The 27,786-nt window shown below is 40.6% G+C and overlaps 1 protein-coding gene and 1 long non-coding RNA gene across 3 annotated transcripts in view; one reads left to right on the top strand and one right to left on the bottom strand.

Moving 5' to 3' along the window:
- Nucleotides 1-27,786, top strand: part of LOC124219819 (uncharacterized) — a 220,646-nt gene that overhangs the window by 74,641 nt on the left and 118,219 nt on the right. The window lies entirely within an intron of this gene.
- Nucleotides 15,637-16,597, bottom strand: LOC124219827 (uncharacterized). Of its 2 annotated transcripts, none has more exons than XR_011177335.1 (3): nucleotides 16,463-16,597; nucleotides 15,998-16,272; nucleotides 15,637-15,899 (listed from the first exon to the last, which is right to left on the bottom strand). It is a non-coding gene; the product is annotated as an uncharacterized lncRNA (long non-coding RNA). The 2 variants fall into 2 exon arrangements; XR_006883475.2 differs by having other exon boundaries at nucleotides 15,637-15,887.

Below are 27,786 nucleotides of genomic sequence, written 5' to 3'. Positions count from 1 at the left end.
AAAGAAAAATAAAAAAGTAATGGAATAAAAAAAGAAAATGGTGGAACCGTTGGCGGCTTTTTAACGTACTCGGGGAAGACTGGGGCATCAAGGGCTTACGAAGCTATTAAAGGACCCCCAGGACCGTCGTTGGGCTGCAGGGTAGTTTTTGCTGCTACGAAAGTCGAGCCGAGGCTGTCGTGCCTCCCGCAGTTTGCCACGACTTTTTTTTTCTTTTTCATTTTACTGATCTTCCTGGGTTCTTCGTCTTCTCCGCTTTCCATGTCTCGTGAAAAGTTTCTTTCCAAGCTTATCGCTCGTATTTCTGGGTATACTCGAGCATCCACGCTTACCCCATGGATGTATCCTATAAGTATTAATGGAGATATTTCAAATACACTTTACCGACATGATTGAGGTAATTTTATAGTGGTGTTTCTATTTGTCCAACAATAGTATCAATGAATCGGTCGTTAGTTAATTGAGGACGCTGTTTTTATTGATAGTAAGACCATATTTGTTGCTGCAGTTTTTACTAATTCAAATATGTTTTAACGATCTATATTTATTTGATAAACTCCTTCTTTTTTGTTACTATTAACTCATCTTTCAGCCATAGTTAGCTTTCCTATTCCCAATGAAGAACAGAAATTAAATTTGTAAAAAGATTATTGATGAGCATGAAAACTGCTGTCTTGCTATGAAGGTTTTTTTTTTTTTTATCGAAATTGAAAAAAATGGCGGTAGTTTGAAAAAGAAGTATAGAGTATAAAAGTATAGCCAATTTTTTCGACAGTTTTTCGTTTAAAAATAATATGATGAATTCAAAATTGAAAAATAAAACTTTCAGAGCAAGATAAAGAATGGCGTGAAGAATGCTGTACCCAAATTTGAGACGGATAGCTTGAAAACTCTTCGTTTGAGAACGTACACCGTTTTGAAAAACCACACTGAGAAAAGTTCTAATTTTTTACAGTAACTAGAAAAATTCAGTAAAACACGGATCGTTAGAAAGTCTGTTTGAATATTGCTGGTATTACGAAAAACGAGGTACGCCTAACCATTTTGCGCTATCGTCGATCCTTTTTTGGTAACTGCAACGCAAAATCAGTTTGTGAGGCTTACTCTACTTTTTTAGCTAAACAAGGCTTTACCGTCAATTTATCGTTGCACAAGCGTTAAATTTTCGTAACAGCTGCAAGAAAATCTAGTAACAGTGATCGTAATGAGAAAGAATAGTAACGGATACCAAGACTTTCCGGTAACAGCTAGAAAACTAATTTTCATTTTCTACCTATAACTATATTTCTCGATTGTGGTAAAAAAAATGAAAATAATCAAGGAACGAGCGGTAACCGGAACAACAAATTTCTCTCAGTGCACGTTTCGAAAAAACGCGTTTTAAATTTCGAGTGTGAAATTTTCACATGTATAAAAAAAAAAAAAACAAATATGTATATTTTTTGGGAAATTTTTACACCAAGACGATCCCTCAACCCATCAAACCCGTGGACTGCGGTCCTTTTAGAAAGCCGCTTTTCCGACCGTCCGTTCTTGAAACTCCGAGAAGCGTCACAGCAGATCACAAGAGCCTGTATTTACTGAAACACCGACAATCGTCACGCGCATACGGCGAGCTTGAAAAGCGCCGTACAAGTAATTATGACGCACCACGTGTTAAAGCACTCGGTAGAGGGCGATTGTCAGCTCACTGCGGGCGTCGCGTCCCTCGCAAGAGACGAAGTTCCCATTAACGCGTCTATTTCCGGCCTCTCTTTAATTTGTTTCTATAATTGGTCCTTCGCCCTCCACCCAAGAATCACACCCTACGTTCCTCCGACTCCGCACTAGGCCATCGAACGTAACGCAACCACCGCGTGCACATGCAGTCACAATGCATATGGTCCTGAAATTCCGCCCCCTCCGACTAAGTGCGCGACTCGGGAACCCTCCCTCTGTATGTGCGGGAACCGGGATCAACGTCGTGGGTTATACCCAAGTTTATAACCGACCGTTTGTGTTCTCAGCCGCTTCCTCTGCTCTTTTCTATTATACACGCATGTGCTTCTTTCTATACCTGCAGGCCGGGGTTTTCGGGGTTGTTTGTGTGCGGGTTGTTGGGACCCTCCAATCATCACACCTCCTGCACCTCGTAATTCATCCTTGTCGTCTAGTCTCGTCCCTTGTCCTTGAGACGACACGTACCGGGGCTTCGGTGTCCACTTTGGTTCAGACTCACTTCCTGATTGATTTTTTTCCACGTCTTGTTCACTACGAAATGATTTTTTTTTTTTCAGAGACGTATTATCCTAGTTTTGGATACTGTACAGTTTTTCTCGACCGTTTTCATCTTTTATTAGTACCGGAATATTATAGGGTTCTGGATAAAAAATGGCACTCGTCAGTTTCGTTGGTGGATAATTTTAATGCTTGCATGGATACGCGAACAAGTCGTTATTATTCGATGTTCAGAAATTGATTTTCTTATAAACTTTAACTTTTCAGGAGGGTGCTTATGGTACATTTAAATCTATCCTACTAAAAAATATATCGTGAAAACAGGTGTCGAAATTTTATTTCTATTTGAACGTATCAGAGTGAATCCAGAGTCATTCTTTTCATTAGTATACTTCACCTACATAACCTGTTAATTATTGATTATATAAAATTATAACCTTATGCGTTTCAAATTTGCTACGGTACAAACAAAAGAAACATTCACGAGCTATTCTAAACACTGCGAAGTATACGAACTAGAGTCAATAAATATTTTGAATAGGACATCGGTGTGGATTCGTGACTTGGGACGGTTTTGAATTTATTTTATACCTCTTACATCATTTCAGTTTACTTTATATCCTCTCCGTTTTATATCCGGAGGTATTATAACTTACGATAAACTAAATAAAAAAAAAAAAAAAAAAAGTCTGAGAACGGGAAGAAGGTGATCATAGTCGGAATGTTTTTATTTGCATCGAATATACGGTAAGATGGATTCTTTCTTCTTATTTTTTCTTGCAGATGAAAGCGCGTTGGTATATCGAAGCAATAATTTGTACCTGTTCGATTCTCCTACTATAAATCGTATCTCGTTTATCATATTTTTTTCCTCTCCTTCGTGATCTCTTATACGATGTAAATTAATTATGACAAACATGGTATCGTTTAATCGAAGTAAACGAATGAATCCATTCACCACGTATGCGCGTAACTGATGTACCTAGAACGTAATCAGATTTGAAAATTGAAGTATAATTAAACACGCAAAATTAATCAGAAAAGTACATCAAGCACAGATGTCAGGTGAAAATTTCCGTGGTAAACAGAGTGACGGTTATTAATTCAAAATCACGATCAATTTCCGATACATCGCAAGACAGATTGGTAAAGTTAGAATTAGCTAGACCACGTTTTGTCATGTTTCTCGCAATCACAAAATTTCTTAGGAACTTGTACCTGGGTTTTGTTTAAATCGTATTTGTATCTTGAAAATACACAACACTTGACAAGTTACATTGTAGCCTGACAATTTCATGTTTCAGAAAGTTAAAATCTCGATTAGTCTTGACTTGGTTCAGAGAGTTCCATTAACAGTGATTAATTCATTTCGTCGCGATTCTTTTCATCGATGTTTCTCGGTTGTCGTATTTTATTTTAGTATTTTTTTTTTCTTTTTTTTTTCAATTCTAGGAACTGAGATTTGTTAATCTGAGTTTTGGCAAGGTTTTTACGCATATTGCTACACGCTGAAAAAAATCTTATTAAAAAGCGATCCCACCTATTACTTAATTTACGATTGGCAATATATATATTTGCATTATTTATACAGTAGTAATTTGCATGATAAGATATTATTTACTAATGACCAACTGGCTAATTAGTGATAATTTGAATAAATTGCCGTATTTTTTTCATTCGTTGAAATATTTTATCGTGCGTAATAAAAACTGATCGATTATAATGAATCTTTCATTGATCGGAGAAAGAGGCTCATTTCATTTGGCAAATTCAAATTATTTGAATATTCCTCGACCTCGTCCTCGCTTGTCACTTAGTTTATATCTAACAAAATATCTGATCAAATCAAATTGCAAATAGGATACATTCTTTGAATAAAACATGTGGATGGAATTTAATTTCGAACGGAATTTCGTTATTTCAGTCTCCATCACTGCCGTTCTACCTGGTAACTTACAATCAGAACTGATGAGATCTTGAGCAAAACAGGCTCAGCGTTTTTGAGTTATTTGCAAAATGGAACATTTTTTCGTCAAACATTTATCGCGTTAGAAACGATGGGAAAAGCGAAAGTTCCAAAAACGCTCCCGAAAGATCACACGGCGATTTTTCACGACTTAACAAGTCTATAAAATCGACGCAACGGAATAATCTTCAAGAAATTTGCATTTTGCAAGTGTAGAAAATATCAAAAACGAAGTAAAATCACAAATATTTCGTCGTATCGTGCAGTTCTCGATCGGTAGCGTGTAGATTCTTGACTCGAATTTTCTTGAACCGAATGAATTTTGAAGAATAGTGACTAGCATGAAATTGTATAATAAAAAATACAGTTTTGAGTTTATCGTACTTGGTACTTGGCCGATACTCGGACTACCGAAAAACCAGTAGTCACCATTTTCGACCTAAGTATTGTTTTTGCGTGACGTAGAGTCTCCAGAAATCAAAGTCTTTGATCGTTAAACTTTTGTCGAGATCTGTGGAAGCTTGCGAAGCGAGCTTGTATCGGCGACAATGCGAAATTGGAGTCGGGGTCTCGACATTGTTTAAGAGGACATTCGCCCTGGCCGAGTGAGTTGAAGAATGAGTATCTTCGGGCGTGTAGCGAGGCTCGTCGAGGTGCGGCGAGTTAATAAATCGGCCAATCTGGTCAGCGCGAGCATTAGCGTCTTGTTAAAGGCGGCGCCGAACGATCGCTCAGACGATAGGCGATAGCCTAAATTATTCGAAAGTGGTTGCGGACAGGCATAATGGCCTCCCCTGTCTTCGGCCACCCGGCTCTACGGAGGAGTCAAGAGCCCAGGTAGTCGGATCGTCGCCCAATTACTACCCACTTAACATTCGTCATTAAAACAGCTACCGACGCTCCGAGTATGGGCGTAGATCACGTTGAAGGGATAGACGTGTTGGATCGTTCCTCTATGCCGATGAAGCTGTCGGCCTACCAGGAAAATCTACGAGACGCCGAAGAGTTCCGTGTCTAATTACACGGACGTACGAAAACGAGCCGGAAAAAACAGTTTTGTCGTTTTTCTTTTTTCCTTTTCTGTGATACTCTTCATCGCCGTGAAATGGAACGAGATTCCGTCGGTATGTCCGACAAACTTCCGCGATCGTCTCGAAAACGGCCGAGTGAAAAATCTGAAACTGATAGGACTTGGCAGACAGGTAAAAAAGTTTTGAAAGGTACAAAATTTATACATTTTTTTTTTTTTCTTTTTCATTATTTAAGGTGTATAAACTGGAAAAACGTAATCTTTCATTTAGATAAAGTTATAAGGAGGAAAAAGCATACGTTTTTCAATGTACAGGTGGGGGAATTTTTTCTACTTCGCCCCTAGATTCTGTGATCTATGACAGAGGTAATTTTGTGTTCAAAGTTTTAGCGAGTTAATAAACAAACTTATGTCGCCTTTAAAGCAACTTTAGATAAGTACGCATAATTTTGAAGGGGCCCATTTTGCCCGCCTTTTCTCCACAAGCCTCTTATACACATATACATAGCAAATCTCACGTTCGAAGTATTCTAAAGTAAATACGGAAATAAATTAGAAAATTTGTATCGATTTCATTTCCCACAGTTACTAGAAAATTTTAAGCAAAATTGGTACCAGTGAATGTCGTACCATAAACTATTTAGCGAGATTACAGTTGTCTACAGTACATTTTCTTGTTATTTACACATTAAATCTGTTCGATTAGTTTACTGATTTCTTTAATGACATCTTACAATCAATCCATTTCTTCACCAGCAACAAATTATCGCAATAGCTATAAGAGAAAATATATTACGAGTGATCATATTCCAGACGAATAATGAACACACGATAGATTTTCAGGTTATAGTCACAGGACTCATTTTTTACTTTTCACCCAGAACAATAATTTCGGTTATGGTGCAGGAAAAAAAAAAAAAAAAAAAAAAACGAACACAGATAGTCAAGAACTGTACAGATATCCACAACAAGAAATTTCCACTTGCATAATGATCGATATTAGCTAGCGCAAAACATTCCGGGTGTAAGGTACAACGGTTCGTGTAGAGAGTAAAAATTATTGTATAACAAGCGTTTCGCCATGTAGAGTAGGCATTGTTTTTTCTTCGCTCGCTTTAAAATGCCTAGGTCACGTGTATTTCGCCGAATTACAATACCCGCTGGACCGAATCGGTTAGCTCTCTAAATTTAGTGAAAACAGCGCAGGGTGTAAATATTAAGGGCGTAACGGGTGCACCAGAGGAAGGAAGGAAGGGGGTGAGCATGAAAAACGTCGAGAGAAAAGCACTCGGTGAGGTCGCTAAGGTTGACTGCACTTCACTATCGAACTAGTTTCACGTTACTCTTGTACCTACCTCGATTGCAACGCAATAAACTATCTGTCTAACATGTGCACACACACACACACACACACACACATATATATATATATACAAAACAGGTACGATAACTGGGACGTTGTAAAATAAATAATCGTACAACGTTTTACACTGGAATTCGAATTGAGAAATTACTTATGTCTATAAGTTCTTACCTTTGTTTGTGTCCAAGAGAACAGAGAAGACGTTACGACACTGCTAGGTGTTTCATTTTTTCCCCAGAAAAAAAAATAAATACACTGAAAGAAATTTTTAGTTCCGGTTACAGCTCATTCCTTAACTATTTTCATATTTTACCACAATCAATGTGCAGAAATAAATTGACGTTAAAGTCTTGTTTAACTAAAAAAGTAGAGTAAACCTCAGAAATTGATTTTGCGTTGGAATAACCAAAAAAGGATCGACGATAGCGCAAAATAGTTAGGCGTACCTCGTTTTTCGTAATTCCAACAATATTCAAACAGTTTTTTTTAACGATTCCTTCTATTTTGCAAATTTTCTTCAGAGGGCTCTAGAATGATTTGAGAGAAAAAGTCACTCTCACGTGGAATGAGAATGAAAAATTGCACGTTGATTCCAAGATGAAGTGCTCCGGACTATCTGTTTCAATTTTCGTCACCCAACGACGCACATTTTTTCAGCAACGACCTGACCATCAATGCACCTTGCAGCGACGTAATAAACTTTGCGAATCAATTACCGACAGAGCTGCGGTGACATAAACCCGACCCAGTTAACGCGCAATTGTTATAGATCCGCGGACTGCAAGTTTCGCTTAACATTGTGCATGGATATGACCTGCAGTCTGTACTATGCATGCATTTACGCGCTGTACACACGTATCGAGGTACCTACCTAACCTGTACAGTTTATCGACATTCACGCTCGATTATAAACACCGCAACGGGGAAACGCATCACCTACCATGTATGCGTACGTGTAACGTTTTGGCCTCTTCCACTTCCATTATCGGCCGATAATGTCAAACGTTTCCGCGCGTGCGCCGTCCCGTATCCTACGACTGAACATCCGTATTATCGCTTCGTTACAGTCACGAAATAATGATAAATTTTCTCTTTATTATGCGATAGATTACACGCATAGTAGTATGAAAATGAAAAGAATACCTATAGTGCCTTCCATGTATCGGCTATCCTAGATAGTTTTTTAAAGCTCAGGAGATCTTCCATCAACTTCATCTTCCGTAACTCTTTGCGGAATTCTCGTGTCTGGAAGTTCTCCCATAAAAATTTTCGAACCCCCATAAAATTCCCATGGATATTTTTCATTAGATTTCTTTAAACACCATGAAAATTACCAAAATCCAGTTATATTCCCCATAGCGATCGGGCATCAAAATTCTTTCAACTATTTAAAGTACCCCATTTAATTCTTGGATGTATATTAAGGGTGGTTCAAAACCAAAAAAAAAGTTGTTTTTTTGCTCTTACCCCTCAAATTTTAGTGTTTGATACAAAAAATATTCTCTGAAAATATGATTCCTTCAGATCAAGTCTGATAGGTTACTTTTTTAATCTTTATTTCCCATTCATTTAAAATGGGTAAATTTCACTTTTCGTTAAAAGTTGAAATACTCGCAAACCGTTCAATATTTTTCAACCATGCTAATCGATATTATATATACTAAAATCTCACGGATTTATTTTCTTCGTTTTTCATTTTATTCAAAATAGAAAACAAAGAGGACGTCAGGGATCATTTTTGAATAAATCACCGCAATATTTACACCCACTTTATCTGTGGGGGGTTAGGAGTTAAATATTCAGAAGTGTTCATTCGACCCGTACGTTATTAAACCGATATAGGTGTTACAGGGATATTTTGCCCAGGTTATAGCTGTCGAAAAAAAATCAGTAACATTTTATGGGACCTTTGATTTTTCATTTACGACATAGCCTGACAATGAACAATGTGTGCGCGGTAACGCCGCAATCGCTGCATTACGTAACGCCTCATATAATCTGCGATACCGTTATTTAATCGTTAACGATTATTATTACCTTCAATACGGTCGTGACGGTTGCGAATATTACACTTTTCATACCGACGATAATACAGTACGTTCTGTAGTTTGAGAACTCTCAGCTGTGCTGAACTAAATAACGACTAGTTGTAAAAACACGAAGATTGTTAGGTTAATTGCTAACCTGATATTGAAAATAAGTTGACAAAGTTAATCCACTTTTCAAATTTCGAAGCTTAAAGTGAAGATGAAATTACTTTCTCTCCCGTATCAATAGCAGTTAATTAGTCGACGGTACTTTTGCAGACGGAGCTCTCGATGTTTTTCAAATTTCACGAATTTCTCACTCCAACAGGCTCTTGATATCCAAATTATACTTTTCACCGTTAAACAAATTCTCTAAATAATAAACCTGCTGTTATTGCACCCGTTTCAAATATTGTCGCGAATGCGAGCATCCGGCGGATTCCCTCGTCGTTGTAAAAAAAGAAACAAAAAAAAAAAACCGAATCCTGCAGCAGGTATAATTTAATCGAGAACGTGATACCAACGTGACAAATAAACCGCGTTACATCGCGTATAGCTGCAGGATTTTCCTCCGGACGACCGCGACGTATGATCACGTATCGAGTTTCGCAGTCCGGCACGCAACTCGACGTACGGTCAAGAACCCTCGGCATTAACTCTCGTCTCACGGTTCGTACCGCAACAAGTACGTCTGGTTATATACATATATCGACCTTCCCGGGGTGAGCAGCGAGACCCGTGCCCGCGTAATCAATTCGTGTAATCACGCGAACCCATTAATATCGCCAACGAGGGGCACTCCGATGATCCATCCCGCCTCGAACGAAGCCTCCTCTCGGTCCGACTGATCCGAACGCCATCTACCGACGACGATGCAACGTCTCCCGGTATAAACGAGTCGTCAGCGCCACGGGGCGGCGGAAGAATTATTATGCCCGGACCCCGAGATGTCCACCGGCAATAATTTTGGAAGAGAGACGGGCATTTGAATCTTGGTGAATGTCGGTGGTTGGCCGAATTTTGAGGGAGCCACTTCATGTGAAACGTCAAATCTTGGTCGATATTCGTCGTTTGTTTTTTTTTTTTTTTTTTTTTTTTTTGAGGGTCAGGTATGTATATATCTTTTCGGGGTCGTGGGTAGCTTTTATTGCGTAATTCTAGTTTTCGGAACGAATTTTTGTTGCTTAAAAATGGTGGAAAAGGGCGGAGATATAACCAGAGCGCCTCCAGCACCTCGTATATCATTACATGAAACAGTCTGCACTGAGAGAAATTTTTAGTTCCGGTTACCGCTCAGTCCTTAACTATTTTCATTTTTTACCACGATAGAAAAATATATTCCTAGGTAGAAAATAAAAATTAGTTTTCTAGCTGTTACCGGAAAGTCTTAGTATCCGGTACTATTCTTTCTCATTACGATCACTGTTACTAGATTTTCTTGCAACTGTTGCGAAAATTTAATGCTCGTGCAACAATAAATTGACGTTAAAGCCTTGTTTAACTAAAAAAGTGGAGCAAACCGTACAAACTGATTTTGCGTTGCAATGACCAATAGAGGATTGACGATAGCGCAAAATGGTTACGCGTACCTCGTTTTTCGTAATTCCAAAAATATTCAAACAGTTTTTTTTTTCAACGATACCTGTTTTACTGAATTTTTCTAGTTACTGTAACAAATGAAATTTTTCTCAGTGTGCGCGAAAAAATTGGTTACTTAACAGAGTGGATTTCGGACGAGGATCCGTAACTTGTGTCCATCAAGTGTGCGCAATGCAAGCCAAGATAAACGTTTCAGAGTGTTCACTTTTCGTGGCCGGATGACTGTAGCAAGTCTGCCAAACTGACCATCGCATCGTTTCGCCGGAATCATTGCACGGCAAGAATTCTCTGACCATGCGTTCGTTCCATTTGAAAATAATAAATCACCCGGTTGATTGTACGTGTCGCTTCTGGCTATAGTCTATTTTCGGAGTGTACACTTGTAAGTCTTCTTATTTTTACGAATCTTTTTTCTTTTCAATGCTTTTTTCATCGTCGAATTTGTCTTCAGTCACGTGAATTGTCAAATTTAATTTATCGTATTTGAAGAGAAATATGTCTTGCTGTGTAATGTAAAATACTCGATTCATCATAGCGAAGAATTTATGTTTATCATTGGAAGAGGCATGTACGTGTCTTTGAAAAATCTTTTACGAGGAATCTATAATACGTTACAAATTTGGTGAAATTTGTTCACGATACAAAATTTCGGGATGTTATTAGAGCAGAAGGCAATATAATTATAAATACGTTAGTTCGAGAAAATATAATATGTTATTCGTGTTGAAGTATAAAATTTAGATTATTAGCTTGCACGATCAAAGTCGGAGGAATCTCTAACAGACTGTTCATTTATTACAGAATTTTACGGTGTTGACGAAATCGGAGAGATATTAGGGTACAGAATACTCAGTTCGTTATTTGAACATCCATAAAATTACAACAAGAAGAAAAACATTCCGGATGCTATTCTGACATTTTGGTACCATAGTAAACAGAAAAACAGAATGAATAACTAATACCTTAGTTCTGCAATAGATATATATATATATATATAATATATATGTACCTATATACCGTTAAAATTTTAGAATTTTTCGTCTATACAATTACCGTTTGGCTCATTTCATCAAAAATTGACAGAGCTATGAAATATACGACAAACCTCGAAATTGTGTCAATTTTAACGAAAATATTTTGGCAAACAAAATATTCAACACCCAGGCAAATTATTTTCAACGTTGTATGTATATTTCTTCCAAGCTTTGCCACCGGCTCTGTGTATCCGTGTATTTAATATTTGTTTTGGCACAAACAGCAAAACTTCTTATAACCCGATGCACAATGGACCATTTAAAAGTAATTAGGTTGTTGAAATTTATTTCGCAACTTAAATGTTACTATTGACGCAGGTCAAGCGTTATAGAACTCGAAGCGAGTTTACGTCATGGTATCTCATTCATCGTACTTGCAAGGTTGTCTATTCGCCATTACGTATATTCGCGTGCAATTTTAGTGTGATGTATTTTCGGCTGTGAACAAATATACGGCCAACGGCGATGTCTTTGACAGAGCTGTGTAACATCTTTTAAATATCTTTTACTACCAGCACTTACCCAGTTATCTTCAGGTCTAAAATATTAACAATTTTCTCATATTCGCAGAAGTTTATTCAGAGGAGTGAACGGCAGTTTTTATTTTTAAACTACCGAGCTAATATAGTGTGTAGAAAGGATATGTTGACGCTGCTAATTTTTCTTGGCCTGTAATTGACTTTTTCCTTTGAGAGAATAAACAGTTCCAAAAATGTCACTCTTCGTTCGATTATGGTGAAGTGCATGGTGAAATTTGAACGTTCGTTCAGTTTCGAAGTTATACGCGTAACCAATTTTTCTTCACTTCAGTCTCACTGCATATGAATGTAATCAATTTTCCTGTATCGGTATGCTATAATCATCAGTCTATATCTAATATCGATGACTTGAATAAATCCGTTCAATTTTCCTCCCGAGTCCCATTGAAGTTCGTGAACAGTGAGCACGTCAGGCAAAAAATTCTTTATCGTAATTGAAATTGACAAACAGATTCAAGGAAGTTAGCGTGTATACGAGTACGAATAATTATATAAGACTTTCAACATGGCCGCAGCTTTCGCGGGTTAGAATGATTTATCGAAAAGACGGAGAATCCCGCCTATATATCTCAAAACATCAGCAAATACCGTCGTCGAAATGCAATGATACCAAAAAGATGAATGAACAAAGCAAACAGAGTACGAACGAAAAAGAAGTATAAAAAATAAAAAATAAAAAAAAAAAAAAAAACGGAGGACAAAAATCGAGTCTTAGAGCGACGACAAAACTCTGCGAAGTCGAGCGACGCTTGTGGGGAGAAAATGGGTGGAGTCGTGTTCTAAGAGGAAGATGAAGATGGCTTCGAGCCATGCCCAACACATTAGCGGATAAACAATCGTCGGAGCAATTCCGCTTGTCGTCTTGGCGATGGATGTCCGCGGCCGGTTTCTCGCCCTCGCTGCGTCGTCCATAATAATAATAATCATAATAATAATAATAATAATAATAACAACAATGAGGATCCTCCGAGTGCAAGATAGAGTGAGATAAGTCCGGCGGCGATATTTCCCCGTTTTATTTAGTTTCTGGGAAAGACGTCGACGTCGCGCGGGGCGGGAGATTTGAATATTTATCGTCAGACTATCGTTGTTGGGTCGGGTTGCTCCGCCAGCGTTGGGTTATCGTTATATCGAGCGTTATTATCCGCGACTGGCAGTGTCTTCGGGGCTGCCGTCCAGGATTTTATTTATAATGTTTTACGACTACGCGTTCGCGTAGTAGCCGAGCGGGCCATGCGCCCGCAGTATTTATATCGTCAAGTAACGCGGCTGCGGTCCACCGCGAAGATTCCATTTAATTGTCACCTCGGATATACAGAGAAACGGGGATGTCGAGCCAACATCCTCCTCCCACGTCTCCGGTAATCTCTTCTCAACGTCATCTTCAACTGCTTACGAATAATTATCATCTCGGCAATCTTCTACAAATTTTTATCCATATCGTTCTGGCCCTGACAAACAAACCAAAAGTGACAACCATCTAGGCGATGGATACTTTTGATTAATATTTTGGTTAAGTAGAACGCTAGGAGACACTTTTTGTGAAAGATTTTAATTCAAAAATACGCGGCTTCTGGTTTGTCTACTGTCTAATCACAGAGTATGACGGATACACACATGGTATTTCCTCATCGGAAACTAATTGATTATCCTCAAAATTGGTAATCCATCATTTTTTCTTTACCTAACTCAAACGAACAAAATGACTAGATATTGAATTTTAACATTGAAATCGGTTATCTCGACATTAGTCCAATCTTTTTCACTTATGCACATATTGGAAATACCCTGATCGAGTTTTGTACCAGTACTTTTTTAATGACCATTGGAACGATCTCGATGAACAAAAACCCGCTTTTCCTGGACGGTGTAAGAAATTTAAATAATCCGTGTAAGTTGCTTCCTCGGTAAATATTTCCTTATTTCTTACCCTCGCGTGTTCTGTCTTTTTGTTTTTCATTTCTTATTCGGTGGCTGGATTCGTTAAAATCGTCGTACAGAAAATTCAATAGTCGGTACTCTTTATTCTTCGGACGTGCATGTTACCATGCGTTAACCAAGAATGTGGCGCTGACGGACGTCTTCAGCTGCCGTGTGCCTAACTCACGAGTGCTATCCTGCGAGTCGAAATGAGATGCTGGCTGGCTGGCTGACCACCAAAGTGCATCATATTAGTACCTTCGTACTATGTCATTATACGCGTCGCAAGCAGCGTAGGTGCGCAACGTGAGCGTTAACATTTAAATATAGGTCAGAATTCCGCGTAGAAATTAGTTCCAGGCTGCGGATAATAAGGCCCCGTTTGCTCATCCGCTTTTTCACCGGACCCTCACAGTGCCGTCAAATGACTACGGAAGTTTCGAATCATTTTCAAAAATGCGACGGTACCGCTTTTTCTGGTTTTCGACCGACTAACTTCATGCTAATATCCAATTGGTTAGATCAGGAACGTCGTTTAGTCTGCCACGGGCTTTCAACAAACCAATGATGTCTTGTTCCACTCATTCGTACCTGCAATCTTTTACGAGAAACCCGTAAACGTGGAAGTCTCGATTCAATCTATTCCAGAAGAAGAACGTTTTCACGAAATTTCGTCATGGAATGGGGTAGAAGATGAAATAGGATGAGACGAGATTGCACGGTGCAAGAGCCGCAAGCTACTCAGCGTAGCTGAAAGACGGGCGGTTCCAAGTGCCTAAGCTCACTGCGGAACTAACAATAAGCGTCCAAGCTCTCAAAGTCAAGCAAAGTTTCATCTCTTGGCACCAAGGCGTACCGTTTTATCGCCGAGAGCTGAATCGAGTCAATAGGCGTCGACGCGGAGCTACTCGACGCCTAGGCAAGTATTTATACCAGAGGACGTCAGTTTTTGTCAACTGGTTATTGTCGGTGTGCTCATAGAGCAGGCTTGTCTCCGAGGAGAGTGGTGGGAATGTGAAACGTGTTCTAGCAATCAGTGCCAAGATTTTGGTAACGCGGTACCAAGTGCCAAACGCTCGCCACGCACGTCAAAAAACGAATCTACGCGCTTCTGGGGGATTCGGAAAACAGTTTTGGAAGATGACAGTAGCGAGTAGACGATTTAAAAGATGTCCAACCCTCGAACTTCAGAAAAGTAATGAAGCACCAAGCGAACCGAGCACCCCAAGTTGTTCGGTACATTCTAGCGGTGATGAATAGTATTTCAATTGGTCCGAAATGCTTCGTTTTGGGCTAAAGAATAGAATAAATCAAGGAATCCCGCCATGTCAATTTTGTCCTTGTAGATATAGTAATTCAACCAGAGTGCAGCATTTGAAATGTCTACTTTGCGTTTTACGGATAATATTTTATTCTGGTTTCTCAAATGACATGTTTGTAATTCTCTGGTAGGTGCCATTACGATTCAAGCCAGACTCCAGATCCTGGCCAAGATCTCTTTCGATCCGTATTCAAAGTTTTGTGATTTTGATACCGGCTAAATTTCTCCGTGGTAATTTACTCTCCAATGATTCAAATCACTGTTGAACGAAGATTTGCGATTTTAAACTTGATATTTCTTATCATTTATACTCTATTGCTATAGAAATATCAGGTCTTGAATCTCCGAATAGTCTAACTTTGATTGAAGTACGCACGTGGAGTAAGAACATATGATAGGTTATACTCAAGTTGCCTTTAGATTGAGTATTTAGGCAATGGATGAATTGAAACTGTGTTACGATATTAAATATCTTTCCAAATAAATGATTACGTGATCGTTGTGCTCGGATGCGCCATAAAATAGTAATTACCATTACAATCTAATCAAGAGATACATCGGTCATGGTACTTGAGCATTGGGTAATTGATGTGAGAAAATTTTGTGAAAGCTGGCTATATTTGAAAAAAAAAATTAACATTGTTTATCGGCACTTATATAATACATTGTTTACAAAGTACACGTTGCGGAGTCGGGAAATATTGAATTTTACTGACATTCAATACTCTGTAGCTATAGTCTCTACGTATGACATAACTCTGGGGTATATATAACTAAGCTAACGAAAATCAAGTCAAATGGGTTCATCTGTTACTTTCCAATTAACATGTTGTTACGAACGATTACGTACAAAATGGTTATCCAAAAGGAGCTGAAACAGTACCTGGATTAATGCAATGTTTCCTTCTTAACGCTGCGGAATAATTACAAATTTGATAGATTCGGTAACGAACCGTTGACCTCATTAGCCTATATCCTTACCAGTTTTCAAATGTAATTGTGAATTGATGCTGCTATTATTATCGGGGTGTTCACAGCCACTGCAATCCGTAATCATATCTTCCCGATCCCCGAGGTAATAGCAGTCGTCTGGCAGTCTGCGGAGGGTCGATTAACGCCCGACCGCACGTCCTTCCATCATCTCATCCTCATCCTCATCCTCATCCTCATCCGCGCCATCCTCCCGACACTGCAGACCGAGTTCTGCGCTACAACGTGTGCGCGTCCATAGCTGAGGGAACGACTCGCATTTTATGCTACAGGAAAAATAAATCCAGGACAGAATAAGTAATGCGAGTCAATTGGTTAACCGTCGGCGCGTGCATAAACGGCAGCTAAAAGTAAGTAGGCAGTTAGATGACAGCGACTATCAGAACCATTAGAGACAATCAGGGACAATCCGTGCCGAGCTACCGCGTCCAGTTGTTGTACCTACACCGTACGTACCACCGCATACGAACGTGCCGCACTTGCGTCCGAACGCTGGTCGGTACTAGTCTGGACATACACGTGCCGGTGCCAACACACAAAGTGACTCTACTTGCGCATTGCAGCCTCCCGGCTGGGCACTCGCCTATTACAGTGACATGTGCGCCGCATAATCTGTCCCATCCTCTCTGGATGCCCGGATTCTACGCGTCTCTCTACAGAACTATGCCTCTCGTCGATCCACCGTCTGTCTCTACGTCTGTCTGTAACGAGGATGACTATTTATAACCGCGTATCCTACGTGCACGTGTGTTTGTACTACGTGTCGAGGTTCCTTATGGCTGTTGAGCCACCTACGCAAATCCGCGATCTCGACTATCGCCGTTACCCTATCAACCGGGAACAGGCAATAATCCGGACTGAAAGTGGGCAGGCAGGTAGATGGGTGGATAGGTAGGTAGGTAGGTAGAATTACATCGAGTTGTCCGTGTGTGCGTTTAGTGGGTACTTAGATCGACTGTACATACCAGGATGCTGCACGGTGTCGAACAGGCGATCACTAATTGTCCGGATTCCCGGTTTAGCCTGCCAGGCGGAATTTATTTGCGCGTGGGATGTTCAACGCTCTGCCGTACAATAATTTTAATTAGAATCTGATAACGTACCTATCCGACCGTGCCTCAACGATGATGTATAAAAATACGTTGGGACCTACATACTTTTACACGAGGGTAACACAGTACCGAATAAAAGATTCTATATATTGAATTTATAAATAAATGGACCTGATTAAAGTAACCATCTTACCTACTGTCGAAGATCCCATTGTTTTACGATGTCTGCATGCGGATGCACTTACAAATTCGCAGGTTCGCGATCCGCGAAATGGCAAGGTTGTTTCAACTGGTTTGACGGGAATTCCATTCTCATAAGGATACTGTGCGGTCTTTTATGAACTTGACGATACCGTTTGATGACAAAAATTCTAGTCAGAGAAAGACCTTTCAAAATACGAATGTCATTAAGTTCCTAAGACGAAGTCTATGCAATCCTCAAATCACGTAGCTGGGGTTGAGTGAGTGATTTTTTTTACGATACTCTTGAGGCTTGAAACTCGAAGGCACACAGAAAAGAAACATGGAAATTGGATCGGCAATTCGGAAGCCTCCGGTTCATCCTGGGAGGATTGCCCGTATCCATCGGGGCCGTTTTACACTGTCGTTAGTTGGATATGGGGCTAAGCTAACGACGTCAAGTGGAATAAGTTGGGGTACAGCCTGTAATAGCGGTGATCTAAAGCGATCCGGCCCGTCAAGATTCCGGGCGTTTATTATGCTCCTATATAGCGAGCGTATAAATGTTTCACGAGCGATTCGCATCTGCGGAGACTTTGCCGTGGTACTGCTGCACTTGGGAGGACTTTAAACCGCTTCCTCGAGATCGGTGGTGGTGGTGGTGCTACTGCTGCTGGGGAATTTAGTGCCCCGTTAATGACCGGCCGAAACGGACGCCGTGAGTACACCATGGCCAACTGTCGCGAATAAACTGAACGTGAAACGTAGTCCAAGTTCGAAAGCGCAGTTTCCGTTTTACCACTTTTCACGAGCTTACGTCGCCATCCGAAGACCCCTGATCGGTCACGCTGGACGGCTAATCTCAACCTCGATCCAAAGACCTCCGAAGGGCGAAGAGCCCGAGGTGGTTATCTGCTTGGTTTGACCCCCTGCCCTTCTTCGCCGTCCGTGTTATCCGAGTCCCTTGGGACGCCTGCAATATTCCTCAAAGCGATAAGCGATTTCCTCTGGGCTGTCCGAACGAGGCTATACAGAGCCTTTAGTGAATTCTGACGTTAATTGGAAGAACGAGTCGTGAGGAGGGAGAAAATATTTCAAGGTTACATGTTCGGGGTGTTTATTTAACGCGTTACGGGTTGGACGCTACTTGTAAGGAGACGCAACAACGATGTTCTGAATTACAATAGTACGACTTATGTAGTAACTATAACATGCTCCGTGAACTATCGACACCCAATTGCGCTGTACTTCAATTTAAAACTAGCAGAAAATTACGCAGCAATTGATTAATCTTGCGAAAGGAGAAATGATTGAATGGAAAAAAGAAAATTTCAATCAACTAAATTCAATTGCTCGGTTGGACTTGTAATGAATAATGGCATATTCAGGCTAATTAAACCGTGCCTATAGGTATCCCTGATACACGCGGCCCAAAGCACAAGTGGCGTTTCAAGCCATGCGACTGCATTTGCAGTGACATTCCAACTGCACATTATATACGTATAACTATGTACACGCATACGTACGTACGTAACGGGCTGCATACCTCTACACGTTGGGCCAATATGCACCCAAACACAAACACCTATCGTTGCATATACGAACCCGCGTAAACGGGCGTCGCGATGCTGTCTCGCATGCAGCGTTGCGATGCGCGTTCCGCAATTAAATCCCGCTGTTATAATCGATCGTCCGCTCGCACCAGGCTGCTGGCTTGTTACCGCTGCTACTGATGCTACTGCCATTGCTGCGGTGCGGGAATTCCACTGTTGTATCCCCGTGAAACGCGTCGGTGTTTTGTCTACATGCCTCTGATTTGCGCCAACCGAAAGTTTTCAATTCCCTGCAATACTGTTTTGCTACAGTCGCGAAACGTCCTCCGGATTATAAGCCGACTAACGCTAGCCGCGGTCCAGCTGTTCCGACTCATACGTTTGCAAAATTCACTCCGCACGACGCAGCTGATCTGTCGCTAATTTGCACTTTCGACTTATTGCATGATCGTTCGGAAACTGATGTGTCTGCGGTGATAAACTTTATACAGATAAGCAGAAAGTCCAGATTTAGTTATACTCAATACAATTTTTTATAAAACTCAATTTTATACAATGTTACCGAACAACCTATCTTATTGTTGTGTGAATTCAGTTTCATTTATAATTCTAAATAGCATTTTTTCATTCATTGGTCATTTGCGATCGGTGATAGTTATAAGGAGACAAAGAACGACGGATTTACAAAAAGCGATGTTCCATATATTGTAAAATTGTTGAGTTATACCTATAAGTTTGTTTCATTTCGGTCGTGAGGGTGTTCAAATCAGAATCTTGAAGATCACATACATAAAAAAATTGTATGTTTCTTTGCACGTGCAAGAGTAAACGAAACATTTGATTTTGTGAACTGATATTTGGTTGGTGTAACACAACTTGTTTAACTGTGATACGTATTTTTTATCCGCGGTATAGATTACTATAGATACCCATTGTGGCTTACACCGTGAACCCGCAACTCCTGCAATTCGGTAAATGTATCCTTGGATTTAGTCTCCTAGTTTAGAATTCGCGGTCCGGAAATGCCAGAAATGCAGAAGCACATTTTCGGGTCAGGGTCAAAATGCAAGACGTGTTCAAATTAGACCTGACTTTCTTTTCACTTGCACATATGCAGTGTAGATACTTGTGTATTTGAATTCGACGGTTCGAGAATGCCTTGATTTTCTTTATCGAATTTCTTTCAATTCTAAAGGCATTAAAAATTGTCTCTGCCTGCAAAAGAAGGCAAAAGAAGGAAGAAGAATAACTGCTGGATCGTAATTTTAAATCGTTCGGCGAGTTTTCGAAGTATGTTTACTCATCTACGTCAACTTCCAAATCATCGAGATTTATTGCTTGTTTAAAATCCGTCGTACTTGAATAATCGGTGATCTGGAGTGATGAATATACACAATTTAAAACAATTTTGTGCCGGGGCTGACGCGCTGTGAGCGTTTAATTCTGCGGAAATTAGACTGTCATTTATTATGGCACGGATGGACGCCCGTGGTTCCCGAAAGCCTGTAACCAAGGCTTCCACGAAGAACTTTGCCCAGACACAGCGAGCCCGTCCGAAGAAGCGTGTTTCGCATCACTCCTTGGACTCTTATTTACCCACGCCTTCGGTCAACCGTCTTAAAACAGTTTACAAAACCCGATTTCTCACCGAGGTTAAAACCAAGGCACCCCGCCGGGTCTTCGTTCGCAATCCCGGAAGCAAGAAATACATGTTCCTGCAAATATCCGTGAAAGAAAAAAATATCGTATATAAATTATGATGAAATGGAACCATGTGAATATTCCGGTATCCAAGATCTCAATTCAAATCACGGATGTCGAACAAGTGTCGAAATATCTTCGATGATCGTTTTGACGCCTGTTTCAATTTTTTACCAGTCAGATTTAATCAATTCCCGACTCGACCATGCTTCCCGTTTACTTTTTTACTTTCCTCTCCACCGTACAACGTCACATCAAGTACTTAGTCTGTCAGTTTTGGCTTTGTAGAAACCGATCGCCGAATCAGGATCTAAACGTCAATGGAGTAGGAGGAAGCCTTTTCTCTTCCCAAGCTCCCATCGCCCCCGCGGTCATCAGATAAGCGTAATTTGCCGCTGCGATGTATCGCGCCGCCTAAAACACAGCTTTGAACGACCCCGCTTCCACGTGCGAAAGACTTGTGAAATCACGTGATGTGTGCGCATTGGATGATCCGGAGATCTGGCCGTCGGAATTTACCGTATGACCAAAAATGGTACCTATGAAGAAATAGCTTATTGTTAGAGGCCAACGTAAGCGCCAGGAAAACCACTGGAGCAGCTCCAACTGCTACAGACACGAACATTAATAAAGCATTTTTCTCCGTAGTGAGTCACTCTCAAACTTTCGAACCGTGTAACGTGGACTGGACCGCATCGCAGAGCAGACGACGAGCAGACGCTTGGTACACAAACTTAAACATAATTAGCACACGACGGTTGACTTAAGCTCAAGTACTTGAAACGACAACCGCGAAGCATTCGTTGGAATTGAGGAGCCAGTAGTCATAACGTCGTCATAGTAGTATACGGAGAAGATGATATGAGCTCGTAAGCGGTCAATTTACACCTTGGCTATAGTCGTGGCAACAGAAATTTGAAGCCCCGTTGACTTGTTTCGGAAATGTTTCTACTGTCAACAGCTCATTTTTATTTATTCCAATCTACCGGTGTTACAATTTTTCACCCTGTGAGAAAAGTCCGAGTTGAACACTAGTGATTTTCACCGAAAATCATTAACGTGTCATTAAAGTCCGGTGTACCGCCACACGTCTTCGTCATTTTCATAGCCCACCTATTGCCTCTACTTGCTAACTCTTCCACATTCCATATAATAATGATATAGTTTTCATCCTGTCCTCCTATTTCCAGCCAGCCTCACGCCACTTGTTATCACATTTAACTCCTCTAATTCTAATCTTCACTATTCTGGATTCTCACACTTTTCCTGCTGTCTTATTCTTTGTCTCTAGCGACTTTTATTTCAGCTTTCATCAAGTATACTTGACTTCGAAGGTTGGTCTAATCAACTTCTATTCCTACGTCCGACCAACTCAACTTCTAATTTGAAATCCTAATTTTATCTATTCCAAAGTCTACTTCATTTGCACATTTACGCTCTTCACTAGTCCGATAAATCGTCTAAACATTCAATTAAACCTTCTCTATCTCATTTATTGCTCCTTCCTCCTTTCCCCGAGCCAAGGGCACCGAGGAGAACGGACCCAAAAAAGCCAAAGCAACATCTCGAGTGGGTATAGAGGCGTATTGATAGCCACTCGTCAATACCAAACTCTCTATCCCGTAACAAACGCACCAAACATATATTTGTGAAAAGTTGAGAAGGTAATCGAAAACGTAAAAGTACCCTATACTTATTCGATTTTTGAAGAGTAACCATCCACTATGTATATGGAAGTCCCTACTTTGGTTCTGGTCATCAGATAAGTTCGCGGCTTGCGACGTTCAAGAGTAGGATCTTGTTGCCACTAGGCACGAAGCACGGGGCGGCGGCCAGTGAGATGGGATCTTGGATCTAACAAATTACATTAGTGTAACCACGGTGCTGAAGTGCGAGGTGATAAAGAGACCACGAGATTCTAAGGATGGGGAGTGAAAAAATCACTGAGACAATGGCAGCCCACGCTGGTGAAGAACCGTGGAGGCTAGAGAGTGAGGGACGTAGATTTCAGGCATGGTCCGTGAGTGAGCGAGTGAGCACGATGGACACGAGTAGGCACACCTATACAGAAAACCTGGGCCCGATGTGCATGATCACAATGGGTCGTAAGGCGTGACCGAGAATCTATTGCCCGATGATGCCGGAGTGACGATGCTTATCCAGGACTGATCTCAGCCCATAAATATCCGCCGTCTTACGGTCCAGCCCGTTGCGGAGTCGATCTTCGAATTTATACCTACCTCCCGTGTGACAGTCGAAACGAGACACGCAAGATCGCCCATTTAACCGACTATCGTTCTCTCGCTAAAAGCAAATAGTCGACTAACGACCGATTCGAATCTCAAATCACGTTTGCGACGGTCAATGATCATGCTGATCGAGCCTAGGACCGATACCTCGACCGATAAACACCTTTACCACACTCAAGAACTTGGATCCTTTGAGCGGTACACTGAAATTAGTTACAAGAATAGCATGTGGCGCGTAGTAAAATCACTTTTAACAGTTCTCACTGATATACTAATACTTTCTGGGATTTCCAGGTGTTAATTAGATAGTATGCTGTTATTGTCGCCGGCCGAGGAACTAATTTCTAACCAAATATTGTCATTTCGTTACTAGGCTCATAAATTGTCGTCATTTCGGTCTTAACCGTTCGTTGGGGACACCCGGTGGGTTTCGTAAGTAATGAAATTGCGCTTTGGGTCAGGGACGATTACAGCCTAAAGTTCTATGAATCTCTGGCCTTTCTATTGACGCGCCTAAATTTCTCTTCGCATGCTTGTCACAATGAGAAGTGACCTAGCCGGCTGATCGTCGGTGTATCCTGACCCCAGAGAAACGCAAAATTGGTGATCATGACGATACTATTGAGCCGCACAGACAGGTAGTCAAAGTGTATTTCGAAAGTGCATTGTTGACGTAAGCCCGACAAAAGGCGTGCAAAGGCCAAAAAATTGTAGGAAAAGCAGAAGCAAGCTCGAAAGATCAAGTTTTCCAGATTGAAGTAACGAAATTTGTAAATCTCAATTTAACGAAGAGACAATTTGGGACAATCGTGCAGCAATTTTTCTGGTACAATGTATCTCAAAGAGGAGTCGAGGAGTGACGATTGAACCAGTGTAAATGGTACAGGTGAGCCGGAAGAACCAGAGAAGTGTATCTTTGGCTGGTCTCCCAGGCGTATAATGGACTGCTTACATTAACTTCTCACTCTCCGGGCATATCGACATCTAAAGAGCAGGTTTTTCGACACAGTCGCATAGAGAGACAGAGAGCCGAAGGAGTGGGAAAAAGATCGTTGGATCACGTGTCACCGTTGAAATGATGGATCACGTGAATGTGGTGTAACACGGTCGACCATCCTTCTAATGACACAACTACCACGACGAGAATGGCTGTGCCCACACTCTCGCGGGCAAGGAGGTGAGGAGATGAGGAACGCTCTTGGCGTTGGTCGTTGAGTGACGACACGCCTGTCAAACCAAACCGAACCAAACTAAACTGAACGAAACGCAACGAAACCAAACCTTTCAAATATAGACACAACGTAATAATGATATGCCATGACCAAATCCCCCCGGCATAGTCGCGACGGAGTGACGAATCATTGCCGTTATCATCATCAACGTTATTACTTTGTAACATCCGGCCCCTGTGCGCAGCACGCGAGTTGGCGTTTTATGGTAGGTGTGGGTACAATGCTCTCTCTGATTCTTGTCGGAATTATACTCCTCCATTCGAGCCAGTATTACTTACACCGATTATACTACATCCATCTGGAGTTCCACATACCTGTTCTTTCGTATTTATATTCAAAGTACAAATGAAGGGTGTTCCATGAGAAAAATATGAGTCTCTACGTATAGGCGAAGCCAGCTGTTGTACTTGGGTGGTCAGACCTTGTTAACCCTCTAGTCCTATCTTCTGCCTATTCGCAATACGTACGTGAACATTGAAGTAGACGTTGAATCACGTCATTGATTACCACCGTGTTCCATTATCTTATAGTAGAGTTAACCATAGCTTGGTCTGCGAAAATGCAGGCACTTACGAATCGCGTGCAACCTATCCATCGACTCACCGTTTTCACATCTTTAAATATTCAGTAATCGCATTTACCGACAACTACGCTTTGTTGTTATACGGTAGGTAGAAACCTTTGCTTTTACACAAAGCGAAGAGAAATCACTGTCGCTAAACAGGTTTCGTTAATTGATCAATCAATCTATGGAATGGTCAACCGTGATCTGAGTTACCAAGAGTGTTGGAAAAGCGAATCAAGTTGAGAACCGTTCCAATTTCTTTGAAGAAATTATACAAGCTCGTGAAATCGAACGTTAAATTCGGTTTGTAATATAGACTCGCTTATAAAATTTTCAGCCAGCCATTAACACGATTCTTTGTCTAAAAATCTTCAAGAAACGTCCTAGTTTGATTTCAGATCATTTTTATGAACTGTATAATAATCGGCGTCACTATGACGAATTTCAGTCCAGATTTCAGTTTGCTCCTAGACTAGCTCTGTATATTGTCCTAGAATATCAAGGCAGTCGAATAAAAGTATTCGTGGTGGTTGATGGTGGGTCGTAAAACCAAGCGACCCTATCGCTGGCCCGTCTGTGTGCCTGATGCTTTTTTCCCGCATCCTTTCCCCCGATGCCACGAGGAAGAGAGATGAATCTAGGCGAACACAATCCTTGCGGGATCCTGGCAACGTTGTATCCCGTTTACCGCCTGGATTCGTTCGGCTGTTTGCGTGTGGCTGTAAATGGCCGAGCGGTGGTATCGAGGATACGTGCATGGCTGTTTCCCGTTATTATCTAGAACCAAGCTGCTCCGTATGATACAATAAATTCATAAATATCGAACGAAAACATATTTTGATGGAAATCGTATCCTTTCTTTCTTTTCACGTTTCTGCGAGGTGAACTGATAAAAAAATACCGTACGGCGTAGTGATCGAGATAGGAAAAATACCTGGTTAACTTTTTTGGTTTTTAATTTCAATTTCGATCAATCGTTCGGGTTACAGTAGTTGACTCGTCTATCGAACCTCTTGTTTTAGACGATACTGATACTGCACTGAACTTGAACAAAAGTTTATTACCCAATTTTTTCAGTTCTTTAATTATAAGCCATTTTATTTCTAATTTTGTTCGCGTTTCGTTAACGTTCCAATGACGACTTTCGTGAGAAAACTTGCACCGAATTTATCTATCTTAATTAAGAAACAATACCTGTCTCAGATTGAAGCATTAAAATGCAGCAAACTTATTAATTTTAACGCAAGACGTCGAGTCCAGTTTGAGTGACAGCGTAAAAAAGACCCTCGGCAGAAGAAACGGTTGAAACAAATCGAATCCCGTATCCAATTTCGTTCTTTTTCTTCGACTTTTTTTTTTCAACGAGCAAAGGATTTCAAAGTCATACATACACACGTAATTATTAGGCGAGGAAGAGAAGTAGTAATTAGTCTTCTTTAATTTCAAGATCAGACTGATTTTCTGATAGACTTTAACGAGCTTATCGTGTTGGACTTCAAGATTCAGCCGATCTTTGAACTTCACTTACACTTTTCATCTACTCGCTGCGGTGGGGAAAGCAGGAAAGGGGATTTCCCGTACCGCATATAATTCCCGGTATTATACATAGAACGGTGAGGCCCAATGCAAGACCGATAGTAATGCACTCCTCCCACGCAGCAAAGACTTGTATGCGTGGGCAACGCTGAACGCCGAGATGATGCTAATTCTTATTTCTCGGCACAATCTTGACTCCTCGTCGAGCGTTTCATAAGCCAACCGACAACTTACGAGATGCAGTCTCGCGTCCATCGCGTGTTACCGAGTAATTTAATTTAGCTAAAGCGACTTTTGCGTAGGCACAATATGCTGTCTACCTATGGCAAAGACTTTGTAAGAATCGATCCAAAGATACCCGCCGTGATCCACGTGAATAAATGAAAACGTTCTTGCAATTAAAATTTTTTTCAAATATATATACATATATAACGTTTCTTCGTTTCTTTTTGTAAATATTCTTGAATTCAATTTCAACTCGCATCTTTCATCCGCATTTACTTGTGACTATTCAAAGCTTGTACGATATATTTATATTCTGCTTCATTGTCAGTAGTTTTAGATTCGAGAAATCGAGAAAATTTAGAGCGCCTATTCATTGTCGGTATAATAACACTTGACGAATAATCAACCCTGTAAAATACGTAATGTATTTTTTTCGCACCTTTCAAGTGCCAAAAACGTAGAATCACGAGCCGAGGATTTGATAACGACACATTTCGAGCGTTAGGTCGACCATGTGAGAATGGAGAGGGGTTTTATTTGCAGAAGAAATTTTTAACGAGCGTCGAGTCGTATCTTATTCGGACTATGGTGCCTGCTCGCGTCGACAATGTCGTAAATTCGATCGTTCGTGCGTGATACAGTTAGCATCGTCAGGTGTATGTAAATGAAGGTTTTATATATATATATACATGTACATGTACCCTGCATCGTAACATGACGATCTGTGAGCTGGGCAGCGTTTAATAGAGTAAATCGATAGAAATCTTTCGTAGGCAAGCATTTGTCTGCACGTTACTGTAGCTACTCACGCCCCTGTTAATAACCACAATGAAATTCAAATCGAATACAATGATCAATAAATAATTCATAGACAGACTTACGATTAGCACGCCTGTAAGTGGTAGCTGGCCTAACCGTCCTCCACCCACCCGAGTTCAGTGATACGCGTTCAAAGTACTAGTTGACTTTCCGCATAGAGATTGTACAATAATAACGAGGACTTGACTTCTCGGCTGAAGAAAATTTTTCGTAATATTACATTTTCGATAAAAGTTTTGGTGACATCAGATGTCGTTGTTTGATAGCTGATTATGTGTGAGATAAAATGAATAGAAAGTATCGAAAGAATGTGAAGATGAGAGAGAGAGAGAGAGTGGTGGAAACGAAAGAATCAAAATTCGTTCTAAACTCTTGAAATTTATTTATCGTAATAAAAAAAAAAAATAAAAAAAAAAAAACAACAATCGACGTACAGGCAAAAATACATAACGTGTAATACTGATATGTAAAACATGGAGGTGTGTTGGACAGATTTGTACGACACGAGGACACGGCACACCTGACTAAGTGTGGATATATGTAACGATGTGATGATGTGCGGTATAATCATGAAACCAAGTATTATAGCGGTAAAAAAAAAAATATATGCGTTTCATTTAAACCTTGCCCACGGCTAATAGCGTATGACACAGCATGTAGCTGAGGTC

Source organism: Neodiprion pinetum, chromosome 5 (genome assembly GCF_021155775.2).
Source record: "Neodiprion pinetum isolate iyNeoPine1 chromosome 5, iyNeoPine1.2, whole genome shotgun sequence".
Classification (NCBI taxonomy): Eukaryota; Metazoa; Arthropoda; class Insecta; order Hymenoptera; family Diprionidae; genus Neodiprion; species Neodiprion pinetum.
Note: the sequence above shows the minus strand (reverse complement) of the source record. Positions and strands in the feature narration are given on the sequence as shown.